This window comes from Gavialis gangeticus, unplaced genomic scaffold (genome assembly GCF_001723915.1).
Source record: "Gavialis gangeticus isolate Ggan-Ray unplaced genomic scaffold, GavGan_comp1, whole genome shotgun sequence".
Classification (NCBI taxonomy): Eukaryota; Metazoa; Chordata; order Crocodylia; family Gavialidae; genus Gavialis; species Gavialis gangeticus.
The window spans coordinates 15,588,544-15,595,400 of record NW_017729008.1 but is presented as its reverse complement, the minus strand read 5'-3'; the positions used below and the strand labels follow the sequence as shown (position 1 = coordinate 15,595,400).

Sequence of the window (6,857 nt, the reverse complement as noted above, 5' to 3'; positions counted from 1 at the left end):
GGTGCCACTCCTGCCACTGGATCTACGCACTGGTGCAATGTTGGGGGTAGGACTGAAACACAGCTGGTCCCAGCTCCACACACCTCCACAGACTTCTGAACTCATATTATGTCCATGGTGCATTCCAATGATAGCTGACACATTATTAAATATGATCTGAAGATATGCATCTTGTAGAACATTGTACAATATGATCTTACTTAGCATGTGTTTCACTGTTTAAACAACAAGACACTCACGTTTTAAGTGCAGTAAACAAGTCCTAAAGGTGTCACTTGGCTCTTATAACCACTTCATCAAAAAAAACATAGAATCAACTTGCTTTGGAGTAGGGCTTGACATTTATCAGGGTCAGTAACTTTAGTATCTGGGGAAAATCAAAAGTCATGTCCCTAACTACACAAACATGGCTATGTTGTAAGCCTTCAAAGAGTCTCAGTTCACATATATTAGGCATAGGTTTGTTGCAACAAATTCCTTATATGGCAGCGTATTCCCCTTCACGGCTGGAAGGACTGACCCAGACTTTTCTGTGACTGTCTATTCTAGCTACTGGGCAGCCTGTGATGGCAGAGACAGGAAGAAAAAAAAAAGTGCTCTTATTTGCCCACCTTGGCACCAAGAAACAAAGGGAAGGACAAGGAAGACATTTATCTCAATTGCAAGAGTGAGAAGCAAGAACCAGAAGATGGAAATGATGGGGCAGGGCTCCAGAGGAGGGCAGCCAAAAAGTAGTAGATTTAGACAGTAAACAGAGGGTCCACATAGTGGATAGAGGTTGAGAGGCACAGAGGAACTTGGAGGCAGGAGCTGGGGTATATGGAGAGGTGGTAAGAACAGACAGACACTGTAACCAGGGTGCACAGGACAAGAGGAAAAACAGAAGCAAGAATTAAGGTGACACTGAGAAGCCAGGGTGCTGCAGAAGAGTGTGTACTCAAGGGAAGCATACATCTTCCTTACAGAATCTGGACTTGAACCCTGGAGTCCTGCATCTCTATAGCCCTCTGCTGTCAACAAAACAAGAATGAAGCACAATGGCAAAGCATGCATCTCATCCTTTTCTGGGGCTGCTACGCACATAAAGGGGTAACAGCCAACTACTATCATCACCCTTAGCTCAAGCAGTATGGTCTGTGCCGACGATCCAGAGGTCTTAAACCTGTTGATGACTCAAGCTGGCAGTCAATATGGTTCTGCCTGACAGAATTTCTGTTTTTCAGAGTAAAACTTATATGGAAAAAAATAACTTAAAAAAACAGCATTAAAGGAATAATAAGAATGCCAAGTCAACCTCTCTGAACAGATAATGCCATATCTAAGGTTACCTATGCAATCAATTCAGTCCCCATGTGCATATGCTTTATGATGGGGTCTTTAATTAATGAACACACACTATTTTGACTATGGGATGGAAAAAGCAGTACTTTTCGAATGAGTTACAGTAGCACACAAAACCTCTGAATCTTGATGCAGAAGCTGGAAGGCGTGTGGTAAAAAAGCAGGGGGTTGCAGGAAGGATGCTCTCATGGTTAAGGAAGTTTAAAGCCCCTGCACATGGATTTTATCTGTGTGAAATTTGTGTGATGATCAGTGTTCCCTCTAAGCTGCATGCGTGCATGGCTGTGCACAAGTAAAAATCTTGCCACACACAAACTTTTTAAGGCTGCGCACCTGGCCAGAGAGGAGCCGGGCGCAGAGTGCAGCACAAGCACCGGGGCCGGCGTGGGACACTTACCGGAGGTAAGCTCCTTACGTCTCAAGTGGGGCAAGCAGCAGCTCCTTCCCGAGGTGGGGGCAGGGACAGGGACGGGGGCTGGTACGGGCTCCACCAGCTCTGAGGAACTGCTCTGCTCCCCCGCATCGCCTCAGGGAGTGAGGAGGCACATGGCTTCTGGGCTGGGAAGTGGAGCAGTTCTCTGGAGCTGGCAGAGCCCATGGAGCAGTTCCCTGGAGCCAGCAGAGCCTCATGCGGGGCAAGCAGCAGCTCCTCCCCAAGGTGAGGCAAGGCAGGGACAGGGGCTAGGGACTGGCGCAGGCTCCGATACCTCCGGGGAACTACTCTGCAGGCTCCACCGGCTCCAGAGAACTGCTCTACTCCCCAAACCTGACTCCATGTGCCTCCTCACTTCCTGAGGCAATGCGGGGCTGCGGAGCAGTTCCCTAGAGCCAATGGAGCCCACGGACCAGTTGCCCAGAGCCAGAGGAGCCTGCACCAGCCCCCAGCCCCACCTCGCCTTGGGGAGGAGCCACTGCCTGCCCTGCATGAGGAGTGAGAAGCTTACCATCGTCTGGTGGCCGAACCCTGACCGCTCCCACCTGGACACTTACCAGCGGACTGTGCCGTGCTGAAGGGGGGAGGCCGAACCGAAGCAGCGCGCTCATGGACCAAAGCAGTGCGCTCACGGACCGCTACTCCTTAGAGGGAACATCGGTCATGATGATGATGATGAAGATGATGAGTAAGTCACTTAAACCAAAATATTCTCTGTTGGCTTAAAAATGTGGGTTTTCTATCTTGTCAGTGCCAAGTGTGAAACACCTGCAACCAATGTAAATACTCTTAGACTCACAGAAAATTAGGGTTGGAAGGGACCTCAGGAGGTCATCTAGTTCAACTCACCGCTCAGATCAGGACCATCCCCAACTAGATCATTCCAGTCAAGAATCTGTCCAGCCAGGTATTAAAAAACCTCCAAAAATGGAGATACCACCACCTCTCTAGGTAACCTGTTCCAGTGGTTTACCACCCTCCTCATGAGAAAGTTGTTCCTAATATTTAACCTATATTTTTGCTGCAAGTTTGCTCCTTGTTCTGCCACCAGTGAGAACAGTATGGGGGCGAGCAATTATTTTGGTTGGAGGGCCGCTTAATGAGTTTTGGCGACCTGTCAAGGGCCGCAAGGGTAGCTCCACCCCTTGACAGGTGCCCCGCACCCTGGTCACCATCTTGGGACCAGAAGTACAACCTCCTAACCCCTGACCTTCACCACCAGAAGTCCCTCCCCTCACCCCGGAAGTACTCCATTTGGGAAGGGGGTTTCTCATCTTGGAACTGAAAAAAACCCAAATTATATACTAAAAATTAAACATCCACAATAACATACTTAAATTTTATTTAAAAAAACACTTTTGTCCTGATTTGTGTTTGTGTTGTGTATATAGAGGTGATTGCATAATAGCTGTATATGAAGTCCTACTCATACACTGCAGGGGTAGGTGTGAGAGGGTATGGGTTGCTGGGTATGGGGTATGTGGGGGGTACGTGTGGATGTGGATGGGTAGGTGGGTAAGGGGGTTTGTGGAGGGTGTTTGTAGGGATGTGTAGGTGTGTGTGGAAGGGGAGGGTGGCTGGGTCTGTGTGCTGCATAGGGATGTGCGAGTGTGTGTGTGGTGGAGCGTATGCACGTAGCAGTGAGCGGGGAGCCACCAAGCACATGGAGGGCCCTCCTGCACTCCTGTGGGATGCTCCATGCACCCCAGCTTCACAGTGATCACAAGTTGCGCCTGCAACCTTGAGGTATGTAGAAATACACTTTTAAAGCTGTCTCTATGTCCAAATTGCTGATTCTCTGAAATCAGCACCGAATCTTCAGATTCAGGTTTGGCTGAATTGAATCAGGGACAGCAATCTGAATCAATACATCGAATCACTGTCCCTGATTTGGGCCAAATCCAAATCCAAATCAAATAGGGCCTGCTTTGCTACCAGGGATGTTGTAAAGACCAACTCATTTTGGAAAGTAATCTGATACTTTGGTAATGGCACCAGACACACACACACACCCACCAGAAAGCTATTTAATGTTGTATCCAGTGCCAGGATGAGCACCACACATTAAAAAGGATAAAAATACTGAATAACTTCGTACTTGCTGAAAGATGCAGGAAACCTATGGAAAGAGATTAATATCTTAATATGTGATCATATAATTAAAATCTTTAATAATAAAAAAATTATGCATAGGCACAAACAGGCTGAATTAATGTCAAATAGGCAACCTTCAACTTAGCATTTTGTAGTTCAGGGGTGTCCAAGGGGCAGCCCATGAGTACTGCCCTCAGGCTCCCACCCAGCCACTTTTGCTACTATTGCTTTAGCTACAGCAGTAGCTGTGGTCTTGGGGTGCCCCCTCCCTATCCCGGTTTCTGCTGCATGCCCCCAACCCAGAGGGCAAGACATCGTGGTGCAGCCCACAGTGCTTGGGGTACCAGCAGCCCAGAGTATGCCATGGTACCACAGGGGAGCCTTCAGGGAGTTGAAAGTGTGGTGGTATGCCACACCATGCAGCAATGCAGCAGGGTGAAGGAGTGCCTGCCCACACCCGTGTGTGTAGGGTGTGCCACCTGAGGGAGCCTGGGGCCTCCCTTAGTGTTGTCCCTGCAGTGTGCAACACCTGCTGGTGCAGCTTGTGGGGCATGTGGGCGCCAGCCACTTAAAAGTTGGATGGCCTCTTCTAGCCAAATACTTGATTTTGCAACCATAACATTCTTGTAATAAAGACTGTTTTTCTCTATGTAATATTAGGTGTTCATAATAAACAAAACAAAAAAAAAAAAAAAAAAAAAAAAAAAAAATAAACAAAACAAAAAAAAAAAAAAAAAAATAAACAAAACAAAAAAAAAAAAAAAAAAATAAACAAAACAAAAAAAAAAAAAAAAAAATAAACAAAACAAAAAAAAAAAAAAAAAAATAAACAAAACAAAAAAAAAAAAAAAAAAAAAAAAAAAAAAAAATCAAATAGGCAATGTGTTGGAAACAAAAAAAAGTAGCATCTGTTCAAACCCCCACCCCCAAACTTCCCTAATTAAATACAGCATCAGTTTTAAAATAAATAGTACAAACACATAAAGTAACAGATTAATCAGATTCAAAGGAGGTAGGATAGCATCTGATTATGAAATCACCCAGGAGGCTCAAGTGTCAATTAGATATTTCCGAACACTGAAAGAACATTTTCTTTATATTAAAAAATAGACCAAGTGCAATTGCCTATTTGAATTCTCAGAATTTACCAACATGTTTAAGATACTAAATCACCTTGAAGAAACTAGGGCTACTTAACTAATCATGTGAAACAGATTACATTGTTAGATCTGACCTGCCCAGAGAATTCAGAAAAAAGTTGGTTTGCCAAATCATCAAATTTTGTTGTTAGTTTTCATATTGCACAAGTTAAGGAAAAATGTTTGCCAACTATAAGTTTTCTAATGTCTTCCTCTACCTACTGCTTCATTCTCACATACTCTGCTGCTAAAAATATGCTTTTTAAAGACATTTGATCTTAACACAATCATTGAGTCATGAGTAAGTTTACCTATAAGTGCTTGTGACAGGTTAGTTTGTTACGTTCTGTGGTTGTGTCAGGGTTGACTGTAGGTTATATGTTGCTAACAGGTTATACAACAGATTTGTATGGGATGGCTGAGATAGAAGATTGAACTAGATGACCTCTGAAGGTTTCTTCCAACCCTACTTTTTTAAGTTTCTATGATCCTATGTCAGGTAATCAAGCACAACAATTAAAAATCAGCTCCAATAGAAGTATAGAATTGACCACAAATACTTACACCAAGGTAACAAGTCCAGAACCATTGTTCAATCAAGCACAACTCGTGGCAACTAACCTGCTGTCATAAAGCATCCTATTTTGGTAGTGAAGACATAGCTTCACAGCTGTCCAACTCTGTTTCCCCTATACTTCCAATTCTTTCATCTGCTTCTATATGCCTCAGCTGCTCCTTTTCTCAGCTCAGAATTCCCTAGCTATTCCACTACATTCATCCACTTAAGACAGGACACAGGGCAGGATCCCCAGTAATACCACCCTTCCCTCCTTCTGTTTAAGATGCGTGTGTTAATCATATTGTGCAGACAGAGCTGTTAGAGAACGTTAGAATGCACAAACTGACATGCATTCTTTCCTCTTACACAGTTTTGTTTAAATCTTACATCTCTCCCCAGTTCTGGATCAGTCCATTTTCCTGCAGGAAATCTTTGCTGCACACATTTGAGTATACAATAAGAGTTGATTCTGCAGTCATAAGGGAAACTGATGTAATTAGCTATCTTGTAGTGCACCACTCTTCTGTGACGGACAAGAAACTCAGAGGACTCAGGTTCTAGATCAGAGGAGGGCAAAATATGGCCCATGGGCCAGATCTAGGCCACCAAGGGATTGGCCCGAACTGCCCACTGCAGGCCGGACATGTCACATGCCACCTGTCCCACCACCCCCAAGTGCACAGCAGGGCTCCGGCAGTGCAGCAGCCAGACTCCATTTCTCATTGGCCCCAGCACAAGCTCTTTCCAGCTGCCACAACCACCAGGCCCAGCCCCACACCTGGACACCCTAACCTGTAAACCCAGCAGCCACCATGGAGGCAGAACCTATGTGGGCAGAGCACTTGGGCAGGTGGCTGGGGTGAGGCCAGCAGGCAGGTGGGGAACATCCGGGAGCAAAACAAAGCAGGTGGGACCAGGGAGACCCCAGAATCTTGGGGCTGTAAGAGCCAAGGGCCAGGGCCCAAGGCAGAGCCATGCAACAGATGGCATTCTGTGGCCTGGGGCATGTGAGGAGCGGATTGAGGCTCTGCCCTGGGTCGAGCCCTGTACTGTCACTGCCCCAAGATCCTGGACCCAGCAACTCATCCGCCGGGCTGGAGCTCCTGTTCTGTGGGCAGAAACGAGCACTATCACCACCCCATGACCCTACGGTCTCTATGGAGTCCAGCCAGGAGCCAAGTGGGCAGGGCATGTGGCCTGGGGAGGGAAACATGTTGTCAGGGCTGATCAGGGATGGGCCACGGGACTGAAGAGCTTAGGCAGCGCTGAGTGTCCACTGGCAATAATAACA

The 6,857-nt window shown here is 46.3% G+C and overlaps 1 protein-coding gene across 2 annotated transcripts in view; it reads right to left on the bottom strand.

Moving 5' to 3' along the window:
- SRPK2 (SRSF protein kinase 2) overlaps positions 1–6,857 on the bottom strand; it is a 389,922-nt gene that overhangs the window by 288,028 nt on the left and 95,037 nt on the right. Inside the window, exon 1 of one of the 2 annotated variants that reach the window (XM_019509442.1) lies at positions 240–316. The exons of the other annotated variant lie outside the window; for it this stretch is intronic. The gene's annotated coding sequence lies outside the window, so the exon portion shown is untranslated. Of the gene's footprint in view, positions 1–239; positions 317–6,857 lie in introns of those variants that run through there. 2 annotated transcript variants of the gene reach the window in all.